General features: G+C 41.7%; 1 protein-coding gene across 2 annotated transcripts in view; it reads right to left on the bottom strand.

Moving 5' to 3' along the window:
• The window catches only part of FNDC3B (fibronectin type III domain containing 3B), a 408,921-nt gene that overhangs the window by 258,479 nt on the left and 126,525 nt on the right, over window positions 1–23,917 (bottom strand). The gene's annotated exons all lie outside the window — the stretch shown is intronic.

Genomic DNA, 23,917 nt, shown 5'->3' on the forward strand with positions numbered 1-23,917 from the left:
TGAGTAGATGATTTCTGGGTTTTAATGAACCATGCTTTGTCATCTGGAGACTGAGCAAAACAGAAGCAACTTCACTACAGTCACAGGAATTAATTACACTGGTATAAAATCTGGGCTTACTGTTTTAAAATCTTGAAAAAAGAATGGGTAATCTTATTTGATTTTTTTTAATGCCATCATAGATTAAATGAGAACTATTGAATTAGTCAATCTATGATTTTTGAGCAAGAAGTAGCTGATTCCAAGAGGCAGCCAACAAGTACCAAAACCAGGATAGAAATTGGATTAAGGGACTGCATAAATACACAGCTTTACAATAGAACTCTATCAGTTTATGTAGGTGTTTAGGCTGTGCTCATCCCCACAGTATCTGAGCAAGAAAATTTATTGGTATAAACACCAGTGCTGATATGCTTAGTCACAATTTTAGTCAATCTGCTCTAATACTTGTTCGACAAGTCTCGGGAACATTGGCCCTTTGCTAAGATTAGCAGTGCTTTTCTGTTTTGGGGCTTTGTAGAAATACCACAAAACCCTCAAATAATTTCTGTATTCCTATTATTACAGGCCAACTTCCTTATTACTTAGTACCAATACAGAAATCAGCAGCTAATTGTAGTAGTAGATCATTACCTGATAAACTTATATACACAGAAGTGTAGGGTTTTTTTAATTAATTTTTAATTATTAATTTTATTGATACTTTTTGGGCCTCAAGAATATTTTGGATTTGTTGACGGTACAAACCCAAGCCCATACCTGCTCTCAGGTAGATGTGAATCTGTAAAAGAAAGACTAAGCAGGAAGAGAGAGAGACAGAATTTAAATACAAAGTGGATGTTTCTGAATATATTTACAGCTCATCAGCTTAGGGCAGACTGCCTACTTTAGAATAATATTTGTTAACTCTCTTGCATGTACAGCTGTCCAATTATGGCATAATCAATCTTCCAATGACCAGTGTTTCCAAACCTGGAGGTTGCCAGATTGATCCAGGGGACACGTAGGCCAGGAAAAGCAGCATGATGTACTATTCTTCCCAATGTAAACATTATGAAAGTGGCTCCCTTGCAACCATGAACCCGTGCTGTCCATTAATGCAGTCAGCTGTGAGAGGAGTTCATTTGTACAGACTAGGACATCAGTCCACTGGCATGAGGATTCTTTTTTCTGTTTTCATGGTACTCTACTTAGACATGGCACCAGGAAGCCATTGCATCTCACAAAGGAGCATTTACTGAGTAACAGAATGAGGAGGAACAGGCACCACACAAATAAAAAAGCAAGAAGAAGAGCAAAAAAGGTGGCAAAAGAGAACAAACAAAACAAGAGGGTGGGAAGAGGAAGAACAGAGACAGAAAAGGCCAGCAGAGAGATTATGGACAGAAAAAAGAGCAGACAGTAACCAGGAACATGCAAGGCATCAGAAGGCAGATTGGAGTTGCATCTATCTGCAAATCTTTTATTACAAGGAGAGTTCTGACAAAAGGTTGGGAACCACTGAACTGACCATCCAGAGATAACACTGAATATTAAGTATTTCAAATAGTTTGGAAAAAAATTAAAGTAGTAAAATGATTTCAAAATCAAAAGGCTGCAATGACATTAAAAAAAATCCCTACTTTGCATAGCAATGGCACTTGTTGCTAATGGGCATCTGTTGTGTTTTTATAATGAAAACTAGATGAAATTTTAAAGTCCTCACTTGAAATACTGTGAACAGATGAACAATCAATAGTGCCACATTCAGTCCCCACACCATATACAATTACATAATAAGCTTTAAATGTAGCAAAGGACAAACAAAAAGAGGAAGCAATTACACTTTGACACATTTCGTGTTTAAAGGCAAACTTAGTCCAGGTCTACACTACAAACGTACAAGGGTACAACTATGCTACTCAAGGATGTGAAAAGTCCACACCCCCTGAGCAGTGCAGTTATACCAACTTGGACCCCATCGGCGTAATAGCATTTTCATTGAAGCGCTACAGCAGCACAGTTGCACCAGTGTGCACCAAGAACATGTAGAGGCATGAGGGGACAGACAGGGGTTGGAACTATCTGTACATCACCACTGCAGCGTTTTAAGAGTAGATCTGCACTTAGGAATTGTTCTTTATTGATGCCGTGAATCTTACAAAATATGAAAAAATTGGTTCAAAACCGCCAGCTCCTATTTTATTTCTTTTTTTCCTCCAAATCCCAGTTCCTCCAAGTTTGGGGGTTAGAATTGAATCCCTGGATCCAAACAAACCCAATTCTAGGTCTTGCTTCTGAATCCCAATCAAATCTGGAAGTTTTCTAGCTCTGGTTCAGAAGTGGCTGAAATTTTGTGTGCCTAATTCGTTATGCAAGATTTCTACACTTTGTGCTAAAATGTCCCAGGCTTAAAATCCAAACTCCAAACCAACCGACTTTCTATTGGGATTCAGATGCAGATTCCAAACATCTTCTATTCAGAAACTAAATATTACGGTTCCAGTCTTTAAAATGTAGCATGCGTAAACAAACCAAGCAGCAAAGAATGTGAATAATCATATGCCCCCTATCAGTAATTTGAATCTTTAAAGATGATGTCAGTGGTTCTAGCCACACAGACTTCTCATCAATGTTGACAGCCAGCCAGATCCTCCTTAAGTATCAAGAAAGCAGGGCAGTCCAAGAACAATTTGGAAGTCAGGTTTCACATCTTTGCTCCACATCTTGGGTCTAACAAAGGGCTTGTCTACATCACAAAGTTGCAGCGCTGGTGAGGGAGTTACAGCGCTGCAACTTAGGAGGTGTACACATCTGCAGGGCATCAGCAGTGCTGCAACTCCCTGTTTGCAGCGCTGGCCGTACTCCCGTTTTGTCTCGGGTGTAGAGGATCCAGCGCTGGTAATCAAGTGTAGACACTTACCAGCGCTTTTCTTGACCTCCGTGGAACAAGCAGGTATCCCAGCATACCTGAGGAAGCCTCTCTGGTAATCAAGCAGGTCTCCTTCCCCGCGGTTTGCTCCGGTGTTCTCCGAATCCCCCCCCAAGCGGGTCTCCTTCCCCGCGGTTTGCAGGGGGGTTCGGGGAACGCAAGAGCAAACCGCGGGGAAGCAGGTCTCCTTCCCCGGTTTGCTCTCGCGTTCCCCGAACCCCCGAGCAAGCAGGTCTCCTTCCCCGTGGTTTGCTCTCACATTCCCCGAACCCCCGAGCAAGCAGGTCTCCTTCCCCGCGGTTTGCTCTCGCGTTCCCCGAACCCCTGTGCAAGCAGGTCTCCTTCCCCGCGGTGTGCTCTCGCGTTCCCCGAACCCCCGTGCAAGCAGGTCTCCTTCCCCGCGGTTTGCAGGGCGGTTCGGAGAACGCGAGAGCACACCGCGGGGAAGGAGACCTGCTTGCTCGGGGGTTCGGGGAACGTGAGAGCACACCGCGGGGAAGGAGACCTGCTTGCACGGAGGGGGTTCGGGGAACGCGAGAGCAAACCGCGGGGAAGGAGATCTGCTTGCAGGGGGGTTCGGGGAACACTGGAGCAAACCGGGGAAGGAGACCTGCTTCCCCGCGGTTTGCTCTCGCGTTCCCCGAACCCCCCCTTGAAGCCGCCCAACAGCGCTGCAGTGTGGCCACATCTAACACCACTTGCAGCGCTGGTTGCTGTAAGTGTGGCCACTCTGCAGCGCTGGCCCTATACAGCTGTACTAATACAGCTGTAACAACCAGCGCTGCAAAATTGTAGATGTAGACATACCCAAAGAGGATTAGCTTTTGTGGTGGTGTTTGTTTATTGCTAACATAAGTGTCATGGGATGTACCACTCACTGCTGGTCTGGTGCCTCTTCCTGGTCACTCTGGGATTAGCCCTTGAGGTAAATGTCCCCTTCTGTGGCTTGCACTGATCGTTCTGTCTCTCTCACAAGTAGGATTGCCAGGCGTCTGGTTTTCAACCAGAATGCCCTGTCAAAAAGGGACCTTGGTGGTTCCGGTAAGTGGCGCAGCAGGGCTCAGGCAAACTCCCTGCCTGCCCTGGCTGAGTGCGGCTCCCAGAAGTGGCCATGTCCAGCTCCTACATGCAGTGGTGGCCACGGGGGCTCCATGCGCTGCCCCCACCCCACATGCTGGCCCCAGCTCTGCAGCTCTCATTGGCCAGGAACCATGGCCAATGGGAGCTGCAGAGGCAGCACCTGTGGGCATAGGCAGAGCCCCCTGGCCTAGGGGCCAGACATGCTGGCCACTTCTGGGAGCCTCCTGAGATAAGCACCGCCCAGCTGGAGCGCATGCACCAAACCCCCTCCTGCACCCCAACCCCCTGCTCCAGTTCACAACTTTCTCTCACACCCAAACTTCCTTCCAGAACCTGCACCCCCTCCCACACCCCAACCCCCTGTCCCAGCCCTGAGCTCCTTCCTGCACCCCAAACCCCTCATCCCCAGCCAGAGCCCTGAGCTCCTTCCTGCACCCCAACCCCATCTCCCAGCCTGGTGAAAGTGAGTGAGAGTGGGGGACAGCGAGTGACAGAAGGAGAGAGGATGGAGTGAGTGGGGGGCGGGGACTCAGAGAAGGGTCGGGGCCGCAGTGGGGCCTTGGGGAGGGGCCAAGCAGAGGTCGGGACAAGGGTGTTCGGTTTTGTCTGATTAGAAGGTTGGCAACCCTACTCACAGGTCTGTAGCTCATCTCTTGTCCCAGGAACTGCAGCATCCTCTTTGTGACTCAGCTCTGCAGCTGGGTCACTCAACATTCCCCCCTTCCAGGGTAGCAAAATCCCTTCTCCCTAGCAGTCCCAGGAAGTGTTCCCTCTCACTGCCTCCCGGTACCACTCCCTCAACGACTGGTAGGGGAACCCTCAGATAAGTAGCTCTGGGCCTTCCTTCTTCAGCCCTCAATGCTCCTCCCCTGGACTGCTTCCTACCACACCTGGGTCCCCTTCTCCCTCTGGGTGTACCAGTTCTAAAACCTTCTTCCCAGGGAGTGATTGCTGGCTGGCTGCCTACATGCAGTCTTTCCCAGCAGCCCCTGTCAATTGCCAGCTATCTGGATTTATATAGACTGCACCTGGTCCTGCATAGATGAACCTGCTTTCCAATTAGTTCCCCGCTCCCTGGCTCTCCCTCTAGGAGCAGCCTGTGGAGTTAATTGACCTGCCTGGCCACCTTAATGCCTTTCACTCCTGTTTGGGGTGGTCACCCCATCACAATAAGATAACAGATAAATGCAAAGAAGTTACGGCGCTCCCTATTATTTCTTTGTATCTCTCACCATCAAAATTGATTTTCAGCCAGGATTGTTCTCTTATTTCATGAACCATCAAAGAATGTGTTCACAACAACCCACAACTCTGGTTGCACGTGAAGTTGTCTATTACTGCAATCCATTGCTTGAAAGGTATCATTGAAAGGCCACATGCATCAATAGCATAACTACTTACATCCTCACTCCCCCAAGATAGCAGTGCAAAGAGTTGTTGCAGTCTGAAGAGGCATGTTGTTTGCACATGAAAAGTACTAAGCCTATTCTAAGTTATTGTTTTTCTGTTTGGGTTTGGGGTTGTTTTTGTTGTTGTTTTACATTAATGCCACATACCACTTTTTAATTGGTTTAAATACTTTGGAATTTACAAATGATGAGTTTCTATAATTTCTAATTCCAAATTCTCATCTTTTCCCATATCCTCCTGAAACTACACTATTAGTTAAACACAAATAATTTCTACCATACCTGGAAGGTTTCTAAATAAAGGTCCTGATTTCAGAATTATTCTTATCTCTAAAGAGAGTTTAAAGCTAACTAAAGAAGATTCATCTGGTTAGGTTTTTCATAGCTTCTCTCTCACACACACTCACTTTCCAATCAATCAAGCTTTAATATTTGTAATGCCTAGAATTTTTGTATTTCTCCTTTACTAGAATACATTCTAGTACTTCTTAAACACTTAATATTATCATCCAGATTTTTATGATCAGCATTAGTATATCTTTTTACTAACAGATGTTTCTTTTGTTTGATACACAGTAAAAAATACTCAGATTTCAGAGTGGTAGCCATGTTAGTCTGTATCAGATTATTTTCCTTGTCTCACAAGAATATACAGTACTAGAAACCACATAAAGACATTTTTGATACTCTTGTGCATAAAACATTTGAAAATTTTCAAATGATAATAAAAATAAGCAATAACATTTGCCACATTTGTAAAAGCTATGAAATGAAACACTGAAGTCTCATTTAGAGCAGACTTCCTGATTATTAATGTAGCAGAGATGCTGCAGGCCTGAGTTGGTGGGACAGATGCTTTCAGCTCACTGGCTGAGTACTCCATATTCGAATTTAGGGAAACAATACAGTAACATCACTTATATGTCTCTGTAATTAAAAAGGACACTATCAACTTCAAATCTAGTCAGGCAATTAAAAAAATAGTTGTAAGTATGACAATTTGTCCCTGAGATTTCCTGCCACTTACCATGGATTTACGATTTCTTATTTTTAAGTGTTTTTCTCTCCCCTATTGTTGTGTAAAACATCTACATAAAAAAGGAAAAACAAATCTCCTTAGTGACCAAATAGAGAAAACAATGAATACAAATATTCACAAAGTATTACCAAAAGCATAAAGTGAACATACAGAAGAACTTTTTCCTAATCATTTTCAGGTGTTATAATACTCTGAAGGGTTATTTGCAGCAATGGGAAATAAACTGAATGGTGAGAGAAAAATGTGATTTTTTAAAAAATTGATCAAGTCCCTTTGTTTTCATTTTTATTTACCTAGTGTCACTTTGTAAAAACAAAACAAAAAAAAATAGGGACGGAAGGAAAGAGTTTAAATGCAGGTATAACACAGCAAAGCATGCTGTACCTACTGAATGCTCAGATACGTAAATATTTCTGCAAGATAGTCAAATACTGCAGTCAAACACATACTACATTAGGCCCTGATCCTACAAATCTCTCTTTGGTCAGATACCTGTGCCCACACAGAATCCCACTGATTTCAAAAGGGGGGATGGGTCTGCCTTCACCATGCCAGTTGCAAGATCTGGGCCTTAGTGGTTATGCATTAAGATATGGATTATGAAGCACTGATCACAAACATACAATACAGATAATCCACAAAATTATAGCTAAACAAAACTGCTATCTATGATAAACCAAGTATCAGATCACTCTAAGTTGCAATGGTTTTCTTTAAAACATGAAGCACATTCTGTATTGAGAGGTACTGTAGTAACTCCAGCTAATGGCCAATCATTGAAACCTTATTAATCAATGGTGCATTACTAACACTTTCATTAGTGGGACCTTTTGTTTTCTCGTAAGCAGTCCCTTTCTTAGTGAATGAACAAATACTTACATTGGAAATACTTTATGCAGGGGTTTTGTGAGGATGTTTGCCAACTGTTTTAAACACAAGAGTATTTGTATATATTATATCATACACACAAACACACACACAACCTCCTCACGCAAGGAGTTCCACAGGCTGACTGTGCGCTGTGTGAAGAAGAACTTTCTTTTATTTCTCTTAAACATACTGCCCATTAATTTCATTTGGTGGCCCCTAGTTCTTATATTATGGGAACAATTGTGGCGGGTTGGATCACAAAAACCCCTTTGGGGCTGCCAACCAATGTGCCAAGACTACTTCTGCCCCTGCTTTCCCTGCCAATCTGGGACTCCAGAACCCTGCCTAGTTGTGCTATACATGCTTGCCAACTACAAACACAGACCCAGGTCTGAATCACGTCCCACAAATTGCAGGCTTAACTGAAACCAGCTTAAGAAGTGTTCTTGTCTCTAACAACCAGATGCCCAACTCCCAATGGGGTCCAAACCCCAAATAAATCCGTTTTATCCTGTATAAAGCTTATGCAGGGTAAACGCAAATTGTTCACCCTCTGTAACACTAATAGTGAGATATGCACAGCTGTTTGCTGCCCCTCCCCCCAGGTATTAATACATACTCTGGATTAAATAATAAGTGAATTTATTAAATACAGAAAGTAGGATTTAAATGGTTCCAAGTAGTAACAGACAGAACAAAATGCATTACCAAGCAAAATGAATAAAACATGCAAGTCTACTCTATTGCCTAATACAGTAAGAAAACTGAATACAGATAAAACCTCACCCTCAGAGATATTCCAGTAAGTTTCCTTTTACAGACTAGTCTCCTTCTAGTATGGGTCAAGCAATCATTCACCCCCCCGTAGTTACTGTCCTTTGTTCCAGTTTCTTTCAGATATCCTTTGGGGTGGAGAGGCTATCACTTCAGTCAGCTGAAGACAAAATGGAGGGATCTCCTAGGGTCTTAAATAGACTCTCTCTTGTGGGTGGAGACCCTCTCCCACCATGCAAAGTCCCGCTCCAAGATGGAGTTTTGGAGTCACATGTGCAAGTCACAAGTCCATGCATGACTGAGTTCCTTACCAGCCAAGCCACATTCCTGGGAAAGCTCAGATGTGGACTAGCGTCTCCAAGTTCACTGTTGGCTTAAGGGCTTCTTGATTGGGCACTCACTGAGAATAGTCTTTTCTTAGGAAGCCGACCAGCTGCTTCCCTGAGGCTATTTAAAATTAAACAAGTATACAGCCAATATTCATAACTTGGAGTACAAAAATGACACATGCATACAAATAGGATAAATATATTCAGTAGATCATAACCTTTGAAGAGATATGTCACATGGCATATGTAGCATAAAACATATTCCAGTTATGTCATATTCCCATAAAGCATTACAGGGTGCAACATCACAACAAGTAAATAACTTTCCTTATTCACTTTCTCCACACCACTCATGATTTTATATACCTCTATCATATCCCCCCTTAGTCTTCTCTTTTCCAAGCCGAAAAGTCCTAGCCTCTTTAATCTCTCCTCATATGGGACCCGTTCCAAACCCCTAATCATTTTAGTTGCCCCTCTCTGAACCTTTTCTAATGCCTGTATATCTTTTTTAAGATAAGGAGACCACATCTGTACACAGTATTCAAGATGTGGGCGTACCATGTTTCCTGTCTTTTAACCAGTTCTCAATCCATGAAAAGATTTCCCACTTATCCCATGACCAACTTAATTTACTTAAAAATCTTTGGTGAGGGACCTTGTCAAAGGCTTTCTGGAAATCTAAGCACACTAAGTCCACTAGATCCCCCTTGTACACGTTTGTTGACCCCTTCAAAGAACTCTAATAGATTAGTAAGACACAATTTCCCTTTACAGAAACCATATTGACTTTTGCCCAACAATTTATGTTCTTCTATGTGTCTGACAATTTTTTTCTTTACTATTGTTTCAACTAATTTGCCCGGTAATGACGTTAGACTTACCGGTCTGTAATTGCTGGGGTCACCTCTAGAGCCCTTTTTAAATATTGGCGTTACATTAGGTATCTTCCAGTCATTGAGTACAGAAGCTGATTTAAAAGACAGGTTACAAACCCCAGTTAATAGTTCTGCAATTTCACTTTTGAGTTCTTTCAGAACTCTTGGGTGAATGTCATCTGGTCCAGATTTGTTACTGTTAAGTTTAATAATTAATTCCAAAACCTCCTCTAATGACACCTCAATCTGTGACAATTCCTCAGATTTGTCACCTACAAAGGATGGCTCAGGTGTGGGAATCTCCCTAACATCCTTAGCCGTGAAGACTGAAGCAAAGAATTTATTTAGTTTCTCCACAATGAATTTATCATCTTTAAAGTGCTCCTTTTTTATCTCAATCGTCTAGGGGCCTCACTGGTTGTTTAGCAGGTTTCCTGCTTCTGATGTACTTAAACATTTTGTTATTACCTTTGGAGTTTTTGGCTAACTGTTCTTCAAACTCCATTTTGGCTTTTCTTATTACATTTTTATACTTAAAAAGGAGCATAAACACTGCCAAATTATTTACCTCACTAGGATCTGATTCCACTTTTTAAAAGGTGCCTTTTTATTTCTTACTGCTTCTTTTACATGTTTGTTAAGCCATGATGGCTCTTTTTTAGTTTTTTTACTGTGTTTTTTAATTTGGGGTATACATTGAAGTTATTATGGTGTCTTTGAAAACTGTCCATGCAGCTTGCAGGGATTTCATTCTAGTCACTGTATCTTTTAATTTCTGTTTAATTAACCTCCTGATTTGCGTAGTTCCCCTTTCCGAAATTAAATGCCACAGTGTTGGGCAGCTGAGGTGTTCTTCCCACCACAGGAATGTTAAATATGATTATATTATGGCCACTATTTCCAAGCAGTCCTGCTATACTTACCTCTTGGACCAGCTCCTGAGCTCCACTCAGGACTAAATCGAGAGTTGTCTCTGCCCTTGTGGGTTCCTGTATCAGCTACTCCAAGAAGCAGTCATTTAAAGTATCGAGAAATTTTGTCTCTGCATTTAGTTCCTGAGGTGACATGTACCCAGTCAATATAGGGATAACTGAAATTCCACACTATTATTGAGTTCTTTATTTTGATAGCCTCTCTAATCTCCCTTAGCATTTCATAGTCACGATCACTGTCCAGGTCAGGTGGTCGATAATAGATCCCTAATGTTATATTCTTATTAGAGCATGGAATTACTATCCATAGAGAGTCTATGGAACGTGTGGAGTCATTAAAGATTTTTACTTCATTTGATTCTACATTTACTTTCACATATAGTGCCATACCCCCGTCTCCCTCCCACATGCCCTTCATGACCTGTTCTGTCCTTCTGATATATTTTGTACCCCAGAATGATAGTGTCCCATTGATTGTCCTCACTCCACCAGGTTTCTGTGATGTCTATTATATCAATATCCTCCTTTATCACAAGGCACTCTAGTTCACCCATCTTATTATTTAGACTTCTAGCATTTGTGTACAAGCATTTTAAAAATCTGTCGCTATTTGTCAGCCCTTTTCTTATGTGTCGTTCTTTTTTATGTGAATGTTTCTCATCTGAGCTGGCCCTTACATTATCCTCTTCCATCCTCTCCTCCTGACTAAAACCTAGAGAATCTCTATCAATAGACTCTCCTTTAAGAGGAGTCTCTGTCTGATCCCTGTGCTCCTCTGCAGTAATCAGCTTTCCCACAGCTCTTACTTCGTTTAAAAACTGCTCTGCAACCTTTTTAATGTTAAGTGCCAGCAGTCTGGATCCACTTTGTAGAGAACAGTTACTACTGCCAGACTTGTTTTATCAAAGGAAAATACTGGTACTGATAGCTCTTTAAAAGACCTGTCTAGTTAGTTAATTTCAGGGGAAATTTTTAATAAAGCTGTATTAATATTAAATGAGCTCACCATGATTAATGTAATTACAGTAAATACTAAGGAATTAAATTAACAGGAGCAGGTTTAAAACAAAGATAAGGAAGAACTTTTTCACACAATGCACCAACTTTGGAACTCATTGCCAGGGGATACTGTGAAGACCAAAAGCATAACTTGGTTAAAAAAAGAATTAGATAAGTTCATAGAAGATAGGTCTATCAATCGCTATCAGCCAAGATGGTCAGGGACGCAACCCCATGCTGTGGGTATCCTTAAACCTCTGACTGCCAGAAACTGGGACTGGATTATATGGGATGGAACACTCAATAAATTACCTTGTTCTGTTAATTCCCGTTGAAGCATCTGGCACTGGCCACTGTCAGAAGACAGGATAGTGGGCTGGATGGACCATCTGACTCATTCTTACCATTACATCATCCTATCACATTACAGAACTATTGAATTCCTAGGAATGACAACCACACTATATCTAGAATTCCTAGAATTCTTTGGCACCATCAGGCCAGCATCATGACAACAGCAACTACATTCTCGAGTGAGTTTGTCAGAAATCTGTTGCTAACGTAACTGTACATAGCAGTTTGGCAGACAGTAAATGGCAAGAAATAAGCATTGTCAATAAGGCTCCCAAATCAACAGATTCCATTTCTCGACACAATAATAGATACTCTAAAGTGAAAAACTATACTCATTCTAGAACAGCTCAAAAACATATTAATGCTTACACGTTTGCTGTTAATCCTATAGAAGGACTGCATGTGTCCTCTTTTCCCATATGCAAGAGACAGCATCCAGCTGGAGGAAACAGGAGTGCCATGCTGAATTCAAGTCTACATTTTCCCCAGCCATTCACATTGCTGGGCATGTTACACTTATCATATGAGAGTACCGGGTTTATGAAATGCAAAGTAACCTTGGTGGTGGCCTTCTGCTCACTGGAGACAAAAGCATAACCATGCAGAGTTTTGCTGTCACCAACTTAAATTTCAGACCAGAATTGCTGAAAGATTTGCTAAAATTCATGATCCTCTCAAAACAAACCTCTGTATATTTCTTAATTTGCATCCATATCCCGCAAAAATCACTCTTTCACGTGGTTCAATCTGAATTTTGCCCATTTCAGTGGTGTCACAATGTGAATTTTTGTATTTTATTGAAACCTCAGAGTGAAACTTGGTGGTGTCTCGAATGCACGTAGATAAAAACCAAAGGAAACGCTTATGTGAACTCCTGCAAAGAACGTGTAATACTTCACACAACACTAATGGTTACAGTTCGAGTCCAGCAAAACAACAAGAGAATTTCACATAACCTTATGTGGGTTCAACGTGATATACTGTTTGTCAATGTTATAGCAGGAGCACTAGTTGTTCAATTAAGTATATTCAAGGGTTAAAATAAGGCAAAAATTAGGACCAATTTTGCAGCTGTCATTCACTTGGGTGATTCATATCCAGAGAAGCATCCCATTGTAGTCAGTTGACTAAATAACAACAAGTTCTGAGAGTCAGTTTTTCAAGTTTAAGCCTATTATGTGTTATCCATTATCAATTATATGGGGAAGCGTGGCCTAGTGGATAGGACACTGGGCTTGGACTGAGGAAAGCTGAGGTTTATTCCCGGTACTGCCACTGGCCTACTTGGTAACCTGGGAGAAATTACTTCACCTCTGTATCTCAGTTTCCCTAACTGCAAATTGGGAATAATGACAGTGACTTCCTTTGTAAAAAGCTTTGAAATCTACTGATGAAAAGCACTACATTATTATTTAAACAATACTGTGTCATTTGCAAAATAATAATGTAGCATTATAGAACCAAAAGGGACACATTCAGAACTAATATTTTTTAAAAATTTAATTCACTGTTAACTCCTTCACGGTTGAGTTAGCCAGTGCAGCATGCCAACTTCATCAAGTAATTACACATCACAATGTGTACTGATTATGCAATACGTAACATAACCTGTGCATGCTTAAGTATGCACAACAGAGAAATAGCAATTTTTTTTCTATTTTTAGGGGAATATAACTATATGAATAAAGTTAAAGAAAGAAATAACAGGTCACTTTAGTTTGGTTTTGGGCATCAGAAAGTGAGACACGTGACCTCACACTGTGTTTCAAAGTGACACATGGTTTAGCGGTCAGCAGGTAAAATTACACCTTAATCTGAGAAGTCTCATAATAATTCATTTCAATTTATAGGGTAAGTATGCCCAAAGTCCTCATAAAATACTTTAGTAATATAGTATAATCTTTCAAAACAATACAGCCAGTTAAACATGTAGCATTAGACATAGTTTTTCATTTAATAACTTCATCTAGTCAGAAATGCGCACACTGAGCCCAATTTCTAAAAACAGCCTGCAAAATGCACACCGATTCTGCATTTACAGAGGCAAATGAACACTTTAGGCTGCAGAACAGCATCTGCAATTTTGGCAGGCACTTTTCTTTGAAAATTGAGCACCCAATATTATGAAAAGTACATGCAAATGAGCTTCTCAGAATGTAAAATAAAATAACACAGAGCTTATAAGACGAGACCAGTGTGACACAATAGAAAAGATGACAGCTGGCATATATCATTCTCATTAGCATCTGCAGACTTATTTGTGAATAAATTACAAGACTTCACGCAGAGTAATCACAAGATTCACATATTAGCCAGATGTTTATGTCTAACTTGGGCAAAAAGAGAATTTTAAAGATTAATCAGATGTATGTAGAAAGGCACTGATGAAGAAATGCTATGAAAATTTTAGGGTCATGAGAAATTTTGTGGTTTTTTGTTTGTTGTCCTGTTAATAAATACAAGGGCTTTATTAAATATTCATAGTGCTGTAATTTTCCTTGGCCCTTGGAAGAGATTTTTTTTAAAAGACAGTCTCTGCCTCCAAGAGTTTACAATTAACAGAGTGAAGCCAGCAATCCCTCAATCATGCTAGCTGTGTTACTGAAGTAGGTAGGGCTATTTACCTGGATAAAGATTACTTACATTAGTCAGGGACTTGCAAACAGGGCACAATTCTGTACTAGTGTTCCCACTTTTAAGAGATTTAGGGTCAGAGAATCCCCACTGGCTTCAAAGGCACCATGTGCAATGCTACTGGAGGAATGCAAGAACAGATACTGTGCACAATTCATATGGCCTATGAATTTAGAATACTAGTTAGCATAATAGCCAGCTACTCAAAGAAAACAGATCATTTTTAGGAATTAGGGATAAACTTAAGAAATTGTGACACATCTTACACAACGTTCCTTTCTTTTTTAGGTGGTTTGGTGGAAACCCTGAATACTGAACCCAGGATTTGCTGTTTTTAAGTCAATTCTGTTAATAACTGAGGGTGGTGTTTAAAAAAAAAAAAGTTAACAACGCATTTTCAGTTGACCTTTCAGTGGGTTTGCCCTCCTATTGTGCTGTGTGCAATCGGTACAGATATTGCTTCACATCTTCCTTTTGGTTTAGTTCTGAAATACTTTATATATGAAATCTTTAAAATCCCATTTGTGGACAACCAAGTAAGGGATAAAGGGTGGAACTCTGCCAAGGAGCTGCTGCTCATTTGCCAGTCTATTGCTCTAACAGTTTTGATCAGTCTCTACCAGAAAGTATTTGTTGGCACACAGATGTGAAATTCTTAGATTATAACAAGCTTCCGGCAGGAAAAGAAATATCAAAGGTGTAAATAAAACCACAAATGTTAACTGAATGTCTGGTATTCTAAAGCCGGACAGGCTGGAATGCATTTTCTTCTGAGTCGTAAGTCATGACCTTCTTAATATTTATACATTCATTAATCAGCATGTACACCAGGGTGGGCAAACGTTTTGGCCCAACATCCACATCTGGGAATAGAAATTGTATAGCAGGCCAAGAATGCTCACGAAATTGGGGTTGGGGTGCACGAGGGGTGAGGGCTCTGGTCGGGGGTGCAGGCTCTGGGGTGGGACCAGAAACGAGGCGTTCAGGGTGCAGAAGGGGGATCCAGGCTAGGGCGGGAGAGTGAGGTGGGGGGGGGCGGTTAAGAGGGCTCTGTCTGGGGGTGTGGGCTCTGAGGAGGGGCTGGGACTGAGGCGTTTGGAGTGTAGGAGGGTGCTCTTGGCTGGGATCGAGGGGTTCAGAAGGTGGGAGAGAGATCAGGGCTGGGGCAGGGGGTTGGGATGCAGGAAAGGGTGCAGACTGTGGTTTGGGGTACAGGCTCTGGGGTGCAGAAGGGGGCTCTGGAAGGTGGGAGGAGGATCAGGGTTGGGGCAGGAGTGCAAAAAGGGGTGCAGGCTCCAGCTGGGGGTGAGGGCTCTAGGGTGGGGCTGGGGATGAGGAGTTTGGGGTGTAGGAGGGGACTCTGGGCTGGGATCGAAGGGTTCAGAGGGTGGGAGGGGGATCAGGGCTGGGGCAGGGGCTTGGGGTGCAGGGAGAAGCTCAGGGGTACAGGCACCGGGCATCACTTACCCTCAAGTGGCTCCTGGAAGCAGAGGCCATGTCCCCCCTCCAGCTCCTATACACAGCCGCAGCCAGGCAGCTCTGCACACTGCCCCATCCACAGGCACTACCCCTGCAGCTCCCATTGGCCGCAGTTCCTGGCCAATCAGAGATGCAGGGGCAGTGCCTGGGGCAGGGGCAATGTGCAGAGCAGAGGCCCCTGGGTGCCACTATACATAGGAGCCGGAACGGAGCCATGCTACTGCTTCTGGGAGCCATGTAAAGCGGCCCCCAACCATGCTCCCCGGCTGGAGTGCCGGAGTGGGGCAAGCATCAGATCCCACTCCCCAGTGAGACCTCGAGGGCTGGACTAAAACGGCTGGTGGGCCAGATCTGGCCCATGGGCCATAGTTTGCCCACTCCTGATGTACACTGTAAGCGAATAATTAAGGCTTACACTTTTCATTTTGAACTGATATTTACCTGGTGAGTCTCTTAAAGGGTTTAGTGATTTTTTTTTTTAAATGTGAGTGACTTTTCAGTTGCAATCCTGATGCTAATCAGTCTCAGAAAACATCACAACTCTTCTGCTCAGATCTAATAGATCCTCTTAGCATGAATCTGACTTAACCATGAGATGGATGACCAACAGGAGAGCAAGACACAAACTAAAGGCCAAAGGACATTAGGTGCCTCTACAAGTAAACAAACACTAGTTTAAACCATCACACTGTACCCCCCCCCTTTTATTTACACAGTGAGTCAAATTTCTATAACCCAGAACAAGGGCACTTGTAAAAATGGCACCACACTTGTTTTGTAGGGGGGAAAAAAATCTATACACACAACCCCTGCATTTGAGCAAGAAAAGCAGGCAATTGTGTATGCAAAACAGATTTATGTGCTATCACCTGATACGTACATGCAAATATGGGCTCTTAAATGTACATTGGTGTGTGCACATTTTTGCAGGTGCACCACTGCATCCTGCTTTGAAAATTATGGTTAATTACGCTCTTTATATTGTCAATTCTGGAAACAGGGTGCAAAAATAAATGTGTAGTTACACATGAATGTGCTATGACATTTTAAAAATATATATATTAGCTCTTTAAGGAGTGCTGGAAAAGGTCTAAAATATAAAGATTATGAAAGAAAAAATGGAAATCTAGCAATTCACATGTAGGTCTCAGATTTCCTACTGCCTGTAACTACAACTAACATTTTCTTATGTGACAGTCAGTGGAGAGGTCATTGCTGATATAATTCTAACAGATGGGTTTGGCCGCTGAAGGGGAAGCAGACGTGATCCAATTCTGTCTACACCTGACTCTATTCTGCCACATTTGGATCATCAGATTCTCTCTGAACGTGCATGGTATTGCACCGCTTTTCAGGACTTCATGTCTTTCGGTGCACATTGATTATGACGATCTTTGCATCTCAGCAAAAATGCAATTAGCCTTGGAACGAAAACGGTTTCACAGTGCCTGTTCACTCAGATAAGCACAGTAAATAGCACGCACAGTGTATATATGAATAGCAGTCGAGATGAACACAGAGATGGGGAAAAGATAAAGACAGAGATAAAGATAGATATTAGGATACAAATTTCCCAGGAAAACACCAAAGAGCAAAAATGATAAGCAGCTTCCTTGCATTTCATATAGAAATCTAAGACAAAGCAATTACAGAGGTATTTAAATAAAGAATTCCATGTTCTTTGACATGCCCCGTTTTCTCAAGCCTGGTCTCCGCTAGTAAATGAGGTTGGTATAACTATGTCATTCAGGGGTGTGAAAAATCCTTTCCCATGAGCAACGCAGTTAAACCAATGTAACTCCCCCGGTGTAGACAGCACCAGCTAGATCGATGGGAGAATTCTCTGGTTAACCTGGCTACTACCTCTTGGGGAAGTGGATTACCTACACCAATGAGAGATCCCTTCTCCTCAGCATAAGTAGCATCTTCACTGAAGCAGTACAGCGGTGCGGCCTCAAGAGCACAACTGCACTGCTGCGGTGTTTTAAGTGTAGACAAACCCCTAGATCTGTCCACACAAAGAAAGTGCTTGAATGATTTTATATTATAGTTAAAACTTAAAAGATTTTAGCAAAGAAAATGAATGCAATTTATAATTGTTATCTTTGACTGGCTAGATCTTGCTTTACTCGCTTCATCTAAGCGGAGACCTAATTAATTTTTTAGGTGTCAAACACATGATGTGCAATTAAAGCATTACAAAAAATCAGTTGTGCAACATGACTCAGTACGACTTTCCTTCTGTATTATACTGTCGTATCTGAGGTATAAGAATTGTATGGAATAGCGATGGGCTCGAAACAAAGCCCTAGATGCAAACACCTCTGTAATTTGGAAAAAGACAGGTCTTGATCCAACCCTGCAGCTGTCATCGGCCAAACCAAACCCCCAAATTGAACACTCTAACCTCTGAGGAAACTTGGATCTGGGTCTGACTTTTGTAGCTTGGGCTCATCTGTAACAAGAACAGTTGCCAACTTTCATGATTTTGTCACAAATCTCATGATAATTATTGTTTTCCTTGAAGCCCCAGCTCCTGAAGTCAAGTGGCTATGTGATGATTTCAGCCTTCATTCTTAAAGAAAAAGCAAGTTTCCAGTCCTCATGGCTGTGGAGAAGGATTCAAATGATTCAAAATGTGATCCCCAGTGCACCCCTATACTCCCCAAAATCAAAAGGCAAATAAAAAGAATGCCAAATCTATTATTTTTACATAATCTCATGATTTTTGGCAAGCCTGACTTATGATTTTTGAACATTTGGGGCTGGCAATACTGATCCCCCTCTGTTATAAAAGGACACAGTTATAACAGCGGCAAGAAAATAAAAGTCATAGCTTAGTAAGCTTATTGGCATGGCTAAAATAACTATTGGCATAGGGAAACACACTATATAAAATACTCTATAAAATGCCAACACATTTTCAACATGTATGGGTGACCAATATAAGCTTTTAGAAGTCAATAACTTTGCTAGGGAAATAAAATGCCCAAGCTCCTATGGACTCCCATGTTTCTGTGTTGATTTAACAACCCGAGCCTGAAGACCATGAAATTTGAACTGTAATCAATGTTTTAAATTATTTAATGACATTATCAGGACAGTTGGGTCTCAGAACTATAGGAGACCAACGAATAATAAAGAATTCTCCACTGGCATCTGTTGAAGGGGGAATATGTAATTGTAATGATTTCCAACTTTTGCAACAAAAGAGTCTAGGACAAATCTGTTGGACAGAATTTTGTGACATTGAGATGGAAAAGTCAGTGGAATTATTCTGGATTTACACCACTGAAATAAAACAGATTTTGGCAATAAATGTCCATAGGATCCTCTAGGTCCATCCTTTAGGATGTTGAGGAAACACAAAAACCATAGGTGCTGCAAAGTGACACTTTTTAACATTATGGTTATAAATGATCAGTCTGATAATCTTGTAAAAAGACTGGTTTGTTCTATAATCAACTAGAACGATCTCACTGTTAAATCCTGTATTTAAGCAGGTATGGGACAATTCCATTTAGGGTGGGATGGATGGAGATTAATTACAGAAAGCAGGAGTACCTGTTTACACAATGCCGGTGCATGGTGCATCTATCTGTTTTTCTCTTTTTGTCATTGCAATAGGTGAAACTCCAAACATTTGGAATCTACAAAACTGATCAAAGTCTCATCAAAATAGATTCGTCCACTACCTCCTGTTTTCAGTCATGCCCAAAATCCAAGTAGGAAGGGAGCCTATCTCCCAGTACTTTGGCACTTCTGGACCCAACCAGGACAGAGAAGTCAGAAGTGCATGACACTGAAAAGTAACAGCAGTTTAATTTAGTTCAGTTTGGATTTTTGTTGAAGATTGGTGTGATGAATTGGGGCTATATCTGTACAATTTATTAATTCTGAGGGAAGTTGTGTTATGAAAATCCGCTCTGAGTGTGTATATATACACACGATCCGCTACTGCTGATAAGCCCTGTGGCACATATGCACCAGACAGATACAACAGAAAGTGCTTAAGGCTCAATGACTCTATTCAAGTGCAAATATCTGCAACAATGGGTCTAAAGAAAGGGGGAAAAGACAGGAGCTCCAGAAGTTACTAGGAGGAGAACAAGAGACCAAGTGAGGGGGGCAGGGTGAGCTGGGTAAAATAAAGGAACACGCAGGGACAGGGGCCAGACAGGAAGAGGAAGCATATGGCAGAAGTCAGCAAGGTCACGGAAGCTGAGAAGAGGTTCTATAAGGGAGAGAGACCAGGTAGCATGCAACAGCCTGCACGAAGAGGGTCTTGCCTATCTGCCTTCCCGGACCTAGGTGGTTCTCCAAGGCTTCCAAAGAGGGGTGAGGTGGAAAGCGAGGGATGTTGCAGTTTCAGATGTCTATTGTTTTGTATGATCCGTACTCTCTTGTGCTTTACATGATTAGATATAAAATAGCATAAAGATGTCAAACTGAGCAAAGTGTGTACATTGACTGCTTCATAACTAGTGCATGCCCCTGAGTTATCTGAAGTGTCACACCAATATACCAATCTCCTAGAACTGGAAGGGACCTTGAAAGATCACCAAGTCCAGCCTCCTGCCTTTACTAGCAGGACCAAGTACTGATTTTTGTCCCAGATCCCTAAGTGGCTCCCTCAAGGATTGAACTCACAACCCTGGGTTTAGCAGGCCAATGCGCAAACCACTGAGCTATCCCTCCCCCCCACCTTCTGGAGAAGTTTTGGAAGAGGAGTCTGTTTAAGCGCCAGGGAGTCTGATGGGTCAGGGACACATGCAGAGGGGCTAGGCGTCAGGACAGCAGTTTCCAGCACTCAGAGGGGATGGCAGATACAAGCTCTGCATCCTGAGAGTGTAACTACAGACTCTGAGATTGGACAGTGGCTGGATTTCATTCAAGCTCAAGGGGCTTCAAACACTCTGGGGATCCAGGGCAGCAGAGGCTTGGATTCTCTGCACAGCAGATCTAGTGGATAGCTGGAAGGCGGATTCACTAGGATTTGGGACAAAAGAGTTTCTTTTTTTTTTTTTCCTGAACTGCATCATCCCCAATATTGCAATGCAGTGTTAATACATCAACAGAACATCCACATCCAGAAAAGTACTGCTGACAATCATCATCTTGCAAATATTTGCACTAGTCAGACATCAAGAAAAATATACTGTTAGAGAGGCATGATGATTTGCAGCTGTACATATTGTCCAGCTAAAACTTTGGGTGCTTTTTAAATGTTGATACTATTAAAGAGTGAGGCGTGAAATGGGATACATCTAATTCAGATGTTCTTACAATTATGTTAAATCCATGAATGCAGGGTATCAGCCATAATAGAGTTTGGGGAGTGTGACACTTATAATCACTTAAAATCTATCTTTCTGTAGTTAATAAATCTGATTTATACTTTACCTAAAACAGTGTATTTTGCTTGAAGTGCTTGGGAAATCCCAGCTCAGGTTACAAAGACCCTCTCTCCCTCAGTGTGGAGAGGACCAGATAATAAACTTAAACTGGTCACGCTTCTGACCAGGGCAAGACAGTACAGCTCTGGTGTGTAAGACTGGGGAGCTGGGAGAAATTGGCTGGTGCCTTTCTCCATGTGATTCATGAGTGGCTCTGGGAGCATTCATGCAATCTAGCTGAGTTTGGAAAGGTTTGCTGCTGATCACTAGCAAAGCACTGTGATAGACAGCTGAGGCTGGAGAGTTGAGGGAGCACAGTGATAGCCCAGTTCCAGGTAGTATCCCGGGGATCCCATCACAGGGAGCACCTATGGTAATGAATACTTAGTTTATACTCTCTGGATGGTTTGTTTATCTAGAAAAGTATCTAACCAAGACGGAAAGCCAACAGATTATCTCTTATTATCATTTGCTAGCTTTAAAACGAATGGTTTGAGAGATAAATCTATTTTCATTCCTCTGACAACAGAATTACGTGTCCTCAACTGTATTTACAGAGCCCAGGTTCAATTAATGAGTTTGGGCTCTAAAATGTTCACTGCCAATGAAAGAAGAGTAGCAAGCTGGGCATATTTCAATTATTTTTTAAAAAAGCATCTGGTTCAGAATGATTGTTAATAGGAATAATGAGAAAAATATTTTGATCTATTGTTGATCAGAAACCTCAAGTGAACAAATAGGTCTTTTTGCCTGATCACTTGACAGATAATCCCCTAAAAGCATTTCATTTGACCTGCTGAGAGTTTTGCCTAAGTATTGTCCTATTGCTCCTCTTCTAGGCATCAGAGTAGATTCACTAGTATCTCCCCAGTGCACACCAGCCCTGAGCCCTTCATCCCCAGCCCCACCCCAGAGCACATACCCTCAGCCAGAGCCCTCACCTCCACCCCAACCCTCTGCCCCAGCTCTGAGCCCCCTCCTGCACTCCAAACTCCTTGTCTCCACCCCCAACACATGAATTTTGTTATGTTCACCGATATGAAGGTGATGTGTCATGCATCACCTCCATACTGGTGTATGTAACAAAATTCCTTCCGCAAATGGGTGGGAAATATTAGAGGGAACACTGCCTGCAATCCCTGAGGATTGTTTGTATTGTTCAAGCTTTTCCTCTGGATACATTTTCCTTTTATCCTTTATTCTTATTGTTCATCGCCTATAGGTATCTCCTAAAGCAAAGCTTTCTTAGTGTCAACCAGCAGTCCTAAGTTTCTTGCATTTCTCTGACAGCTCGAAGGGTAAACATCGGAGAAACTTCTCCAAAATCTAGGATATGAAAATTCACCAACTATCAGCTGGTAAGGCAGCTGTGAAACAGATGACCTCACTGATACAGGAAATCAAACTACTCATTGATATTCAAGCATTGTACCAACTTCTAAAAAGCTATTTTGATCACAGCAAACTATTTAATATGTGATCTTTCAAAAAGGAAGGTTTGGGTTTTTGGTTTTTTTTAAATGATTTCTTCAGACAACCACAAGTAATAAAGACCTTTAGTGCCCTCTTAGGCTTCTACACCAGTACCAGCTTTTTTTCCTTCCCTTCCTGGCTACACAAAGGTACTTTGATTGTCAAGCACAGTGTTCTTTCAGGCCATTTTGTTACATACTCTAGCTGACTGCTGACCTTTAATGCTGACCATTGTGATATCAGATGTATACTATACTGCTGCTGGTCAATCAAGCATGGAATTATTATTGTTTTGGTTGGGAGTGGGGAAATGAATTCCTACTACTAGTTTCCTTATGTGCATTCTGCTGTACAATACATATTTTCCCATGTGTACTCAACAGAAAACAGTTTCACTTCCAGGGAAAACTTGGGAGGTGCGTGGCAAATTGTAAATCCTTTAAATCATCTGTTTATCAACTAACAGTAACGAAATCCTAGGAAATTATTTCGATGTGCTTGGTATACATGTTGGGAACAGAGCGTGTGTTTGCATCCACAAAACATTTTAGTACTAAAAAAATAAGGCAGAAACATTTTCTTACAAGATGTTAAAATTTTCCAGCTGACAGATCACCCTGAGTCACAACACAACTATTCCATCATATGCTTATAACAAACGCATCTATTCTTGAAAGCTGTATGGCAAACACCACACCTACAAGTCCATAGGAGCATTACACGGTTTGCAGATGTAGCCAACGTGAGGGAGGCGGATGGCAATCTCTTGTACACATCTGTTACATGTGGGAAAAATCCATGCTTGTGTTTTGTCAAACTGCCTCTATTAGTAATGAATACAGCTGTTCTGTGTTGGGTAATAATCAGTGTTGCAACACTTTAAGTAAATTAACTCCAGACAAAACTATGCCATGCTGTTCATGCTCAGCTGTAATTCTGATTATCCTGGGAAATGCCACTGTGCTTTTAAAAAAATGTTTAATGCAGCTGTATTTGCTTCAAGGAATGTCAGAAGAATTTGTTTTTATTCCATGCATATTCTTCACTCTACTGTAGAGTTGCCCATTTATGTAGCACAAACATTTATTTTACATGAGGCAGTATTTTCTTTGTGCTTTGAGCCTGAGATTAGACTAGTGGTCACTTGGGTCCTAGTCTCAATTCTGCCACAGATTCACTGCATAGCCTGGGACAAGTTCCTGCTGCCCCGTGCCTCAATTTCCCCAGTAAAAGGGAAATTATAACATTACCATTTGTTAAGTGTATCAAAATCTCTGGATGGAAAAGAATTATCATTAATATTACATATTCATTTGATGACTCAGATTAGAATAAAACAATATACCATTCTTGTAGAATA

Source organism: Gopherus evgoodei, chromosome 9 (genome assembly GCF_007399415.2).
Source record: "Gopherus evgoodei ecotype Sinaloan lineage chromosome 9, rGopEvg1_v1.p, whole genome shotgun sequence".
Lineage (NCBI taxonomy): Eukaryota > Metazoa > Chordata > Testudines > Testudinidae > Gopherus > Gopherus evgoodei.